We start from the raw sequence: 12,967 nt of genomic DNA, 5'->3' as shown, positions 1-12,967 counted from the left end.
AAGGTTATTTAAAGAATACAACAATCGTAGAATGTTTGAGAATGGAAGGCACCTGGAGATTATCTAGCTTGAGTCCTTGTCTTGCTCAGGCAAAACCACTAGAGATGGCTGCCCAGGACCACATCCAGATGGATTTTGAATACCTCCAGTGACAGTGACTACATGACCTCTCAGAGTAACCTGTTCCAGTGTTGGATAACTGTTGGATCGTAAAAAGAAATGGTCTGTATTTCAAGTTGTTTACATAACCTCCCAACCATTCATTTACCACCAATAAGAAAATCTGTCTCTGTCTTCTTCACTGTCTCCCAACCTTAGATTTATAATGGCCCCCTAAGCCTTCCCTTCTCTGGGCTGAACAGTCCCAGGTCCTTCAGCATTTCCTCATATGTCAGATGCTCCAATCCCTTAATTACCTTCAGGTCCTTCGAGGGACTCTGTCCAGTGTGTCCATTTATCTCCTGTACTGAGGATCCCAGACTGGGACACAGCAGCCAAGATGTGTCTTACCAGGGCTAAGCAGATGGGAATGTTCACCTCCATAGCCCTACTAGGGACACTCTTCCTATTGCAGCCCAGGACGAGTCTGGCCAACTCTCTCACAAGGATACACCACTGGCTTATGGTAGGCTAGGACCCCCAAGTCTCAGGGCCATTATTCTTGCCAAGGGGAAAAGCTTGGTGCTCCTCTTTGCTGAACTTGGTGAGATCCCTGCCCCTGAACTTGGTGAGATCCTTTTCTTCATCTCCTGAGGTCCCTCTGAATGGCAACACAGCCAGCTGGCATTCTGTATCCTCCGTCCCATAATCAAGATCATTAATGAAATTGTATTGGACCCAGTAGGGACCCTGGGGTACTGCACTAGGCCCTGGCCTCTGACAGGGCTTCATGTCATCAATCACATTCCTCTGAACTCAGCAGATCAGCTGGCTTTCAGTCCAGCTCAGCACTCACATACCTAGCTTGAACTTCCTCAGTTGATCTGTGGAGAAAGACTTGACTAAAATCAGGGTAAAAAAAGACCACTGTTCTCTGCTCATCCACCAGTCATCTCATCTTAAAATGCTCTTTGGCCAGCCAAACATGATTTCACCCTCATAACCCTCATAAATCATGCTGACTTCTTGCAGTCATGGTTTTCTTCCTCATATATTTGGAGTTAGTTTCCAGGATTATTTGCTCCTTTATCTTCTCAGATATTAATGTGAGGCTGACCAGCCTGTGGTTCCCCAGACTTTTTCATTGCTCTTCTTAAAGGTAGGAGTCATATTTGCTTTCTCCTTATCCTTAGCTACTTTCCCTGGTCACCACAACCTTTCAAGTATATTTAAGAGTGGCCTTGTAGCTACATTAGCCAGCTCCCTTGGCACTTATGGGTGCTCCCATCAGATCCCACAGACTTCTATATGTCTAGTTGATTTAAATTCAATTCAGTTCCCTAAACTGTGCCTCCTCCAGAGAGAGTAACTCTTCTTTGCTCCTGACATTCACAGGAGTCTCAAGAGCCTGGGACTGCCGAAGGAAATCTGTACTGGAATCACCAGGACCAAGTCAAGGATGGCATTGGGTATGTCAGCATCTTTCATGTCCATTGTCACCAGATCCCCTTCCCCCTTCCGCAGCAGGCCCACAGTTTCCCCTTTGCTGCCTCCTCCCAGTAGCATTTGTCCTGTCCATCCCCATGCCTACCCTTTCACCATGAGATGTGCAGTGACCACTGCCCCAGGAGAGGCACGTCACCATCACAATGCCATCAGGAAGAAGAAAGAGAATTCAGCCAGGCACAGTCAGCCCTGCAATACCCAACTTCTCAGATCCACTGGATTCCTGTCTCAGTGTAGTGTGGCAGGCCAAGGAAATATTTTGGTACACTGTCTCTAGCCCTGGGGCTGTATGTTGCACATACAGCAAAATGTGTACAAGATGGGTGAGGACTGTTGCATAACCACAAAAACATTGCTTTTATATCACTGGTGTGCATGGACAACCTAACTACACTTGTAAAATAAAGAGCGGGTGTAAAATGTGAGTGCTCTCAAAGAAAGAAAACTTTCATGTGAGGAGATTGAGTTTCAAGTGGTTTTTCAGAGGGAAAAGCCTGTGGCAGTCGTGAATGGCCAAATGCTTTTACATGACAAGTGGCAAGGAGCCAGTGGAAGTGAGAAGTGCCTGTGGTGTCTGACCGAGAGGACCACCCACACACGTTTTGTGACAAGTGCTGCTCTGCAAACACGGTGGAGGCAGTGCCTAAATAAACGTTACGTAAACCATGCAGAGTTCAGGTATGAAAAACAGTGATGCTGAATGTCAGCTGCTATGCAGCTTGTGGGGCTGTGCTGTTTAATGTCTCTGACAGAGCTCAGCTGTGCTTTCTAAGGCATATGCAATCCCATTTAAGTCATCCAACCCCTAAGCAGTGGAGACTGCAGCCAGTCAAGACTTTTTGTGTTTCATGGCCACTTGGTCTGTTACAGGGGCATTTCTTATGCCCTTCTGGCCACCAGGCTCATCAGTGAGGTCTGGAGCATCCCAGGGAACCTGGCGACCATGTGCCTGGATGAGAACAAAAACTGCATCAGTAGTGCCATTATGAATAGGGCTGCTGCCATCTGTTGGTTGAAATCTCATGGGGAGCTGGAAGAATTGATGATGCCATATCTAAGATGTGGATATACTGAGAAAGGACATTTTAGTTTTTATGATAAGAGTAATAAGCTCATGTGTTGGAAGTTATAAGAAGGGGACAAGATTCTTGGTCTGCATCACTTTACGTACCTGCTGACCTGCATATCAGTTTAAGTCCTTTGCTGAAGTACTGGCCAAAGTTTTAACTTTTCAAGATATGGGTATACAAACATTTCTTACTGCAGCACTTCCACCTTCAGCAGCTTCTGCTGCTAATTGCTTGTGGACTTTCTACAGCTGAATATTTATTGACATCTCTGTGTCAGCACACTGATATGGACCAGGAATAACCTCTTACCTCTTTTTTCTTAAAATTATTAGTAAGCTGGATCAGTTTCCAGGACTGGTCTCTGCATCCTGCCACAAACGACACAGCTGAGGGAAGAGGCTGCCCATTGAGGCTGCTGAAGGATGCCCTGCTAGAAAATCCTGCCTGTGTCATCAGCGCTCTCAGCAGAACAGAATTCTGTAGACACTGCCCAGATTTGTAAAAGTTTGAGACCAGCCTATGAAATGGCTGTCTCTCCAAAGGCTGCAACTATCCAGATTTCTGCCTCTCTTTCTCCCAAGCCCAGAGCAGCTCAGTATTAACATTCACCTCACGAAGATCTGCTCTATTCTTTGCCTGAAAGTCACAGCTACAAAATAACTGTTACAAGTAAATCCTATAGATTGAGCAGCCCTGAGCGATGATAAATGTTCACTTCTCAGCTTTCCCCACAAGTTTGTTAAACAAATCGACATGCAGCAAACATTTCCAGAGTGAGTGAAGGGTTTCTGCAGTGAGTTAAATTGAACCTGCAGTCTCCTGTGTCCCCAGTGATGTGAGTATTAGAGGTTAATGCTCACATTAAACATCTTGAGCTGTACAGCAATTTCTCCTCTCTGCATTCTGCCAGCTCCACTTGCAGCTCCATGCAACCTGCCTGTACCTCACCCACAACAAATTTCTTACAGTGTTCAGGAATAGCTGCTGAGCATACTGAAAAGGCAGGATAATTGCCCCAGGGTGTTCCTAGGCCTTTCACTGGAAATGTGCATGAGTAGAAGCACTAACATTTCTAGCAAACATGTTTCCTTTAGGCTTGACAAATTTTTTGTTTGACTTGGAGTGGGGGGTGGTTTGGCAGTTTCCAGATTTCTATCCATGTAGGTTGGAAAGAACCTTGAATGGAAAGTGGAGTTCCCAAACCACTCCAGTGGCTGCCACTAACTTAGGTGGATGAGGAATTCTTCCTCATACATGACCTAGCAACTGTTTCTTCTCACACTGCTCGGGTCACACTGCAGCTAGAGGTCCAGTTTTTTTTGCAGTCAGCTGTGCTGGTAGATTATTGCATCAGTGCTTCCCACTAACTTGCAATGGCTACAGCATGTTCTTGAAATTTTAGGAAGTTTGTTTCAATTTCTGTGTGATCTTGGCAGAACTGGTGGAAACCAGACAAAGAATCAACTCCCCTCAGTAATTTGGAACTCCAGCTGAACTCTTGTTCAAATTGTAGAAAATACTGAAGAAAGGCTCGCTTTCTGGAAGCCTGCCTGTGGCTTTCAGCAGAGATTTAAAGAAGAATTAGCTGGCTAGGTTAAACACTGCTTTACTCACTCTTGTAAATCACAGCTCTTAATTCTTATTTTGCTTTCTATGCAAGAATTACAGGCTGAGGATGTGTTCTTGCAACAAGGCAAATACATGAGTGCCTACAAAGCTTGTATAAAATGTATTGATGAATATACAGTTGAGATGTACATATGGTTATGATTAACAGAAGACGAGATAATGGACCCTGACCTTCTCTGACCAATGCACTGCTCAGTTTCTGGCTCATTCCTTTGTTCAGTTTTGCATGTGGTCCATCCAGCTCTTTCCATGAGGAAGCTCAGAGAGGGCTCTTAGGACGGCTCACTACCTTAAATGCAAAGAAGCACTTCTATCTATCTTAGACTGATCTACCACTAGTTTCATCATGCTTCTCCGAGCTCTAGGGATGAATAAGCATTCTGCAATCACCTCATCCACTGCCTTCATGATTTTGCAAATGTCAGTCATAACCCACAGTTTCCTTGTCTCCAGAGCCTTCCTTAGAAGTTGCTTCATTACCTTGATCAATTTACTTGTCCTCTCTGCCCTTTCTCTTCTCCCTTCAAGTTCATTGAAGAGGACATGGCTTAACATCAGTAGGAATGCTTCCTGTATGGGTTATGAAGTGGAATTCCCTAACTCAGACACAGTGGCACTCTCTGAAATGTCCTTCAGCCTTTCTGTCCCTCAGGCCACCTCATCAAGGAACAGTTTGTCTGTTCCCACCACATTGTCCTGATAACCTCTTACTGCTCAGGTCTGCATGGGCCAGCATGGACCCTACGCAGAAAGTCCTTTAAACTGTGTGAAAATTTATGATAAATATAGGTGAGTTCACCCCCCTTATTCCCTTCTGCATGCAGTGTGAAGTGACCCACAAAAACACCCAATGGCATAGAAAATAGATTGGCTTTCTTTCAATGCCTGTGCCTTTCTGTGAGTGCAGGGCAGTGGCAGCAGTGTCTGTCTGGTGGCTCTCTGAGGAATGCTCCTCTGAGGGCTGTGCAGCAGCAGAGCTGTGCTGCATCCACAGGGCCATGGGGACAGCTGCCTGTTCAGTGAGGCAGAACAGGTTTGGCTGCTAAAGGCACAGGTTTTCTGGGGTGTTTCACAGAATCAATTATTTTCACAAGGTAGTATCAAAACCAAAAGTCAACAGGCCAAAGAAATGGGAAAAAAAATTCCAAAAAACAATGAAACAAAGTCTCATAGGACCAGGAAAGCACTTGGTGGTTACTGAGGATTTTTCTAGTAAGTCGAATGACTAATGTCTTTCCTGAAACTCCTGGCCCCCTTCCAGCAGCCAGCCAACTACCACGACCACTTGACAGCCCTGCCTTGGCTCTGGGGGAGCAGCTGCTCCACAATGCCCCTCAACAAAAGCCAGGGACAAGTGGACCTCCTGCCAGCCAGCAATATGAAAATGTTCAATTTTGCAGAGAACTCAGAAGCCCAGCGTGTGGCTGGGGTGGGGGCAAGGGGAAGATGCATTGCCAAGCCTGGTTTGCTGGCTCCACTGTCCTTCCCCTTCCTGTGGAATTCCAGCAGAATCATATTCATTTGTATGCATGAATCCATCTGTGCATTTTTAGAAGCTTCTCTATTACCCTTGCTGCAAGGCTTGAGCCCAATGGAGAAAAGAAAAATGTGGTTAGGAGGAAATAGTAATGAGTTCCTACAGATTGCTTTTGTCTGACTCAGCCCATTAGAGTCTGTGTTTAACAACTGAGTGATGCAAAATATGTCCATCAGTAGATTAAACAGGAAAAGCAGTGCTTCTCTACCTGCTTTACTATGGGAACTTGCTGGTGTTCTACTAAAGATCTTCAGAAATACATTAAAGGTCTTTAAGAAATACATCTTGCACATCCTGTGTTTGTCACCTTTGCCCTGGGTCAGAGCTGAGGCATGAGATGTTGGGCCAGAAGCCAGTGTCTTTATTTGCTTCTCTGGCAACACAACCATGAAATCAAGTTTATTGATACAGAAGTGAGTTCAGTTTTCATGAGAGAGGTCAGGTGGACTCGGGTCCATACTGCTGTACCCAGTCTTTGTTGTAGGATTCAGTAATGGTCACAGGTCTTGCCCATCCCTCTTGGTGCAGCTCCATTGCTTTTAGCTCACAGCAGCACCCAGCTGGCACACAATGGAAGGAGGATCAAGTGTGGAGAAAAGAGTCTTTTGGGTCTTTTGGATCTTCAGAGTTTATGTTTCTGTTTGAGTAAGAATCAGTCTGCTCCCAGACAACACTTCCCTCCACACATATCCCAAGGAGAGGCTAATTACTGTGGGCTGAAAACTTCCCAGAAGAGACTTTGGCTAACGTGGGAGAGGAGTGAAGACAGGGAGAGAGGGTAAAGCTGCACCAGGGATTTGCAGTGGTGGAAATTAAAATGGGGCCAGAAATGAAAATGGCTGCAGCGCTGATGAGGGGCAGTGCATGTGCTGTACAAGGCAGCAGAACTGGGTGGGGGAGAGCAACAGCCCTGATGGCCTCCCACGTCCTCCTTCCCACAAATCTGCCTCAAGCTGATGGAAGGAGATGTGCTCATCTATTTCCAGTGCTGAGGGTGCCTATCCTCTTATAAATCTAATCTGATGTCTCTTGTCCTGTCCTGACTGTAAGTAGCTGTGCAACTTCTGGGCATGCCAAGAATGAAAATGGGAGTGGTGTAAAATTCTGAGAGGTGAATATATTGCTCATGCTGCTCCTTGTACTTCTTTATCCCTCACTTTCTTATATGCTTAATATATGTCTTCTAAAACCAGGTCCTGCGAGGATGCAGTGCTGCAATAGCTCTTTCTGTCTTCCTATAAATACTGTATAAACATTAACCAACAGCTCTTCTGCAGGGTTTGAGTTTGTTCTTGGGAATCACTGCTTTTGCTTTAAAATGCTCCTTCACTGGGACAAGACAGTCTGCCATAGCTCTGCCATATCCCAGCATTCACTCAGGGCAATCAGATGCAATTTAGAGCAACTTCATAATTTCATTATGGGTTTCTGCCTTGAGCTGACCCGCTTCTCTGTTATTCTTTTTGTATGTGTGTTTGTCTCCTGTTTTCTTCTGGGATATAGATAATTTTTTTTATTAGTAGCTGGTAGAGTGCTGTTACAATTTTGGATTCAGTATGGGAATAATGTTGGTAATACAGTGATGTTTTGGCTATTGTTAAGCAGTGCTCACCCTAAGTCAAAGACTTTTCAGCTTCCCATGCTCTGCCAGTGAGGAGCTGCACAAGAAGCTGGGAGGGAGCATGGCCAGGACAGCTGAGCTGAACTGGCCAAAGGGATATTCTTGGAATGGATATGGAATGGATATTCCATACCATAGAACATCATGACCATGACATCATGACATGACATCATGTATAAACTGGAGGCTGTTGACCAGGGGACAGACTTATAGCTGTTCAAATATGGGCTGGACATTGGTCAGCAGGTGGTGAGCAATTGCATTGTGCATCACTCATGATTTTTTTTCAATTGAGTTTTATTTTCCTTCATTGTTTTTGTTACTGTTGCTGTTATTGTTTTTGTTATCATCATTATTATATTTTACTTTGTTTCAATTATCAACTGTCCTTATCTCAACCCAGGGGTTTTTTTTCCCTTCTTAACTCTCCTCCCCATCCAATGGGGGTAGAGAGGAGTGAGCAAGCAGCTGCACGACGCTGGGGTTAAACCACAACAGTTTGTGTATGTGAAACATCTCCAACAGAGTGATATACACCTATACAGATGGAATAAGTGTATTTCTGATGAAAGACAGGTCTGATAATTGCAAAAATAAAGTACAGATAATGGAAATGAAATCAATGTACCCAGGCAGTAAATAAGCAAGTGCGATATGAAATGCACATTACACCACCGACAGGTATTTTAATATAGCTTGTGAATAAGGGATTTATTTATAAGGAAAAGCTAAGACAAAACCTCAGTGTCTAATTATTTATCCAGCTATGCAATTATTAGTTATAAGTCTCTAGAATGGCTGAGAAACTGTTTGGGGAAATGCCAAGTCTGGCTCAGTGTGAAATGCTATTGCTAGGAACTGTGTTATTCCTAGCAATATATTATGGTCAAAGACACCAGAGACTTTCCATTTTCTGGGAGCTCTGCCTTTTTGCAGCAAAAAATGTGTTTTCAGTGATGGCTTTAATATCATGTTGCAGGCTTCAGCCACACAGGGGAGGAGGAATGGAGGCAGTTCCATTTAATCCAGACCTTTCTGGATTAAATGTCTGTTATGTGGTTGTAAGGGACAACAGGGGACCGGGTTTAATGGCCCAGGTGGTCCCTTCATATTCTGTACTCATATCCTCTGCTATTCAAATGGTTCCTTGGGGATGTCTGCCTGATCAAATATGAATGGCACTAAATCCTGAGACCTGTTGGAAAGCACTGACCTGAGTGATATAATATGTGCTGAGGCAGAAGAGGAGCGTGTGAGTTAGCCCAGTTTGTCTTACCCCAACCCCAAAACTACAGTGTTTGAGGCGCCAGACAGTGACAGATCCTCAGGAACAGGGGACACAGCTCTGCTTCCCTCACAGCTACTGCACAGAGAGGTCCTTTGTGAGAAGCTGACTCTGTTTCAGTGCTCTTTGCACATTCCATCCAAGGCACACCTAATCCTGTACCTAAAATCTCAATGTCACTAGACTTTTGTTAGTGGTAAAGCAACAAATGTCATCATGTAATCAGTAGGGTCTCCTGGCGCACTGAGCACAGTACTTTGCCCCCAGAACTTCGGGTATGTGTCATAATTTCATCTTTACCCACATATATGATGAGTATGAAGAATGAGTTATGTACCCTTGTATAGTTCTGACAGGGCTACACCACGACTGCACTTATGGTAGGGATGGATACCTTAAGCAAATCTCCCACAAATTTCTGCTGTGTTTTATAAGGAAAGACCAAGAAACTGGACTAATAACCAATGTTAGGTCTCTTTTTACTGTAAAATCTATCACAGTATTACAGATATTACACTAGCCAAACGTGGGGAAAAGCCAATTGGAATTTGCCATCTGGGTTAGAAAACCCCACAAAGCAACAGTAAAAAACACTGACATGTTTGGAAACTTTTAGGAAAAGTTCCCCAAATGACCCTGGCCAAAACCCAGTGCAGGCTGGTTTGAACTAGGGTTAGGGAGCTGTCCACACACAAAGATTTCCTGGGGTGTGCTGCCTTCTCAGGCTTGGTACAACGAGCTGCAACACAGGCTGTGCTGAGGAAACAATTGCTGCATCACCCTCTGGGTTCTTTCAGCCCAAAAGGGAGGGGATGAAGCATTAAGGATCCTGCCAAATGTTGTCCCAGGCTACAGCTGCTGGAGCCACACATCTGACCTGTGTCTGCCCTGAGCCTGCCTGCATTTGGTGGCATTTTTGCTGAAGGAGGCTGAGCACAGTTTGCAGGAGGTGTGACTCTGCAGGCTTGTGTGAACTTCCTCAAGTGGACAGGGGATGACAATGGGATGCTTTACTCTGTGGGCTGCTGGTCCCATCACCACAAGTCCCAGGACATGTCCCCTTCACCCAAGCCTTGAGGAGAGTGTTTGCACCCACCTCGATGCTGTTATTGCCCTTGGGGCTGCAGCTGTGTGGAGCTCCTGCACAAGAGCTGTGGCACACCCCAGGCTGCAGAGAAGTCTCATCCCCTGGGAAATGTTAGGACAAGGCTACTTCTCCACTGCAAGCTCTGGAGCAGCTTGGCACCATCTGGGCTTGAGGCTTGTGTGTGACTCATGGTCATCAGATGGTGGAGAGAGAGAACAGGCTATGGTTGTGAGGGCCTGTGGACTAATCTTTCTCTCATTTACAGTGGTGAATTTTTCATGCTACACTAATAAAAGCCATTTGTATCATCCTGTAGTCATTTGCTGAATCGTTTGACAAAGAAACAAATTTGGCAGGGTGTCTCTTAATTGGTTAGCAGTGTGCTTGTCAACGTGATCCTACCTCTGCTGGTGGCTGAGAGTGAGATCCCTGTGACTAAGTGTAAACACAAGGCAAACAGAATGATACTCCCTAGGCCTCCTATTAATTCTGGCTGTATTTAAAAGCAGCATTTGAGCCTGCACAGGATAAGCCTGTGCTGATCCCAAGTTCAACACCATCTTCAAGTGCAACCTCTTCAGCTACACTGAGGAGAACACACTGCACAGAGATGAACACAACTCCCCACCTTGCAATTACCCTAGCAGAAGATCCAGTCTCTCAGGCTCCTTCTGCAGACAGGTGTAACCCACAGAAATTAGAGGTCTTCTGCCATTTGAAGGGATAGAGCAGTTCAGGGAGAGATTTGCTGACTGCTGGTGCTGAAGCAGAGGTGGTGATGAGACACTGGGACCTGGACTGGGAAAGCAAGGGTTGGGATAAGCACACAAAGTTATAAACCCCTTCCTTCCAGTGCCTGCAAGATATCAAATGTGCTCAGTGGCGTGTGAAACCACAGTGTTCTCATGTGATGTGCAGCCTCACAACTCAACCTTCCTTACCCTCCTAATTTGCAGGGTGGCAGCATGTGGGAGACCCACCCAGATCCCCTCACACCCAACCAGCAGTGCAAGAGGTCTCTCTGGGGCTGCTCTGTGCATCACACAGCTGTTGGTGGGTCTGCAATGCCCATGGCCACAGATGAGCATCTCTGTCTCCCACAGGAAGCAAACACCCAGCACATTGTGCCCAGCGCCCGATGAGTGCTGGGAACACAGCCCTGGTGGGACCCTGATGCTCCAAATGAGCACGTTGACTATGCTGTCATCTGAAAGCTCCTCAGACCTCTCAAGGCAGGGGAAAACCAGAACATGTCACAGGGGATCTGGGAGATAAGAGGGAAGAGAGGCAAGGGGTGATTCAGCATGCCAAATCAGCCCACCACAGAGTGAGTGGGGATGCAGGACACTCAACACCTTGGAAACCAGGTCAGCCTCTTCCAAACACATTTCACAGTGAAATCCTGGAGGTAGCTATTACTGAGGTGCAAATGTGATAAGTCATGAGCTCTGGGCTTGCAGCATCTGAGAAATGTCAGGTTTGGGGAAGCACACACAATCCCAGAGAGAAGTGGTGGCTCTGGTGGGATGGGGACTTGTCACCTCATGGGAGCAAACAGCCTGCTGGCTCAGGGCACCTCACTGGGATGGCTGGGATGGCTGTGAACAGGTAGGAGTGTGTCACTGTTTGTCCCCCTTTCTGGTTTTAATTTCTGCTATAAAAGACCGTTTCCAAGGCCGTGTGAACTGTGTGTGAACAGGAAAAGTTCAGCTGACTTTTGCCAAGGAGTTGGAGCTAATGTGTTATTGGTAACCTCTAAATTTGAGCCAAGTCTGTGCTGCTGCCAGCCCTGTCAGAAGGGCTCCATCCTTCTACTTCAGTCAGAAAAGCCCCCACAACCTTACAAACCAAAGACCCTGTTTGGGAAATTAAAGTACTCTTCTGAAATATAGCAGCCTACAAACAAAGCCAGCCATGGGTGGGATGAGCAATGACCAGCAGGGTTTTGGTCCCCATAACAAGCTTGGGCAGAGTTTCCTGCTGCTATTTCACACCTGTGAGTAGTGTCACTCACTGATATGTCATGGGTCTGTGCTGCCAGGGATCTGCAGCAGAAGTTGCAAGCTGGGCAAGAGCCCCAGGTCAGTGATGTTTTCTGTGCTGTGTGGGATGCTGTGCCAATCCTACAGTGTGAGGGGAGACAAGGAAGGTTGGCCCCTGGGTGACTCTGTGGTGACTTGGTGTGAACCAGGGGAAGGACAACCAAACCCCATAGGAGCACCTCAAGACTGATTCAGCAGCACAGCATTTACACTGTGCAGAAGGGACACACCGTGAGCCTCACAAGGACCTCTGTTAAGGTCTCCACATGCAGAAATGGGGACCAGAGAGTTGAGGTAGGCTAAAAACAAACCAGTAAAGGGGGGGAAAATGTTGTTTTCAGCCAGATCAGATCCCTGTATGGCTTATCAGGTGGCTCTACCAGTAGATGCATTGATTAGGAGGGATATGGAGGGGACAATAAACACAGAGGGGGATGAATGAGTGAAGCAGGCACTGAAAGGAATGCTTGGGATGCAGCCTGAAGGGAGCAGGGAGAGTGGGCACATGAGATTTGGGGAATGAAGTCAGAGCTGTACCAAGCAGTGGGGTCATGCCATGAAAACCATTATTTTCTGCTCTTCAGCAATGCCTCTGCTGAAGGCAAGTGGAGCAAGACACACTCCAAGAAACCTCAGTATTGTTAAACATAGCTCAGGACTGAGCTGTAGCTTGAACTGTGACAAATGACTGCCTGCTTTGGTTTATGTCTGAAGCTGCCTGGGCTGAGAGAAGGAGGTAAATCTGTCCACCAGCAAAGGTGTGGTCCCCACAGTGGTGGCAGAGCACAGGGACACACAACTGCAGCCTCAGAGCTGCTGGCAGAGACTTCCAACATCCCCTCCCATCTGCTGAGGGCAATGGGAAGGCTGGCACTGCCCTTTGAAAAGAAATTCCTTTGCTGCAGCAAAAGGCATAGCAAGAAGCAGGTGGCCAGGAGATACCACGCTGTTCTGTTCAATCCCAGAGGATCAAGGGGACTCTTGCTGGATCAGACTGACACCCTCTGAGGTGCTGTGCCAAAAGCACAGAACACATTGTTTGGGGATGAAGGCAGCAGTGGCACTCTCTTGGGCAAACACAGGAACAATGA

Source organism: Ammospiza caudacuta, chromosome 2, assembly GCF_027887145.1.
Source record: "Ammospiza caudacuta isolate bAmmCau1 chromosome 2, bAmmCau1.pri, whole genome shotgun sequence".
Lineage (NCBI taxonomy): Eukaryota > Metazoa > Chordata > Aves > Passeriformes > Passerellidae > Ammospiza > Ammospiza caudacuta.
The sequence above is the reverse complement of the archived record's forward strand: the minus strand, read 5'-3'. Positions refer to the sequence as shown.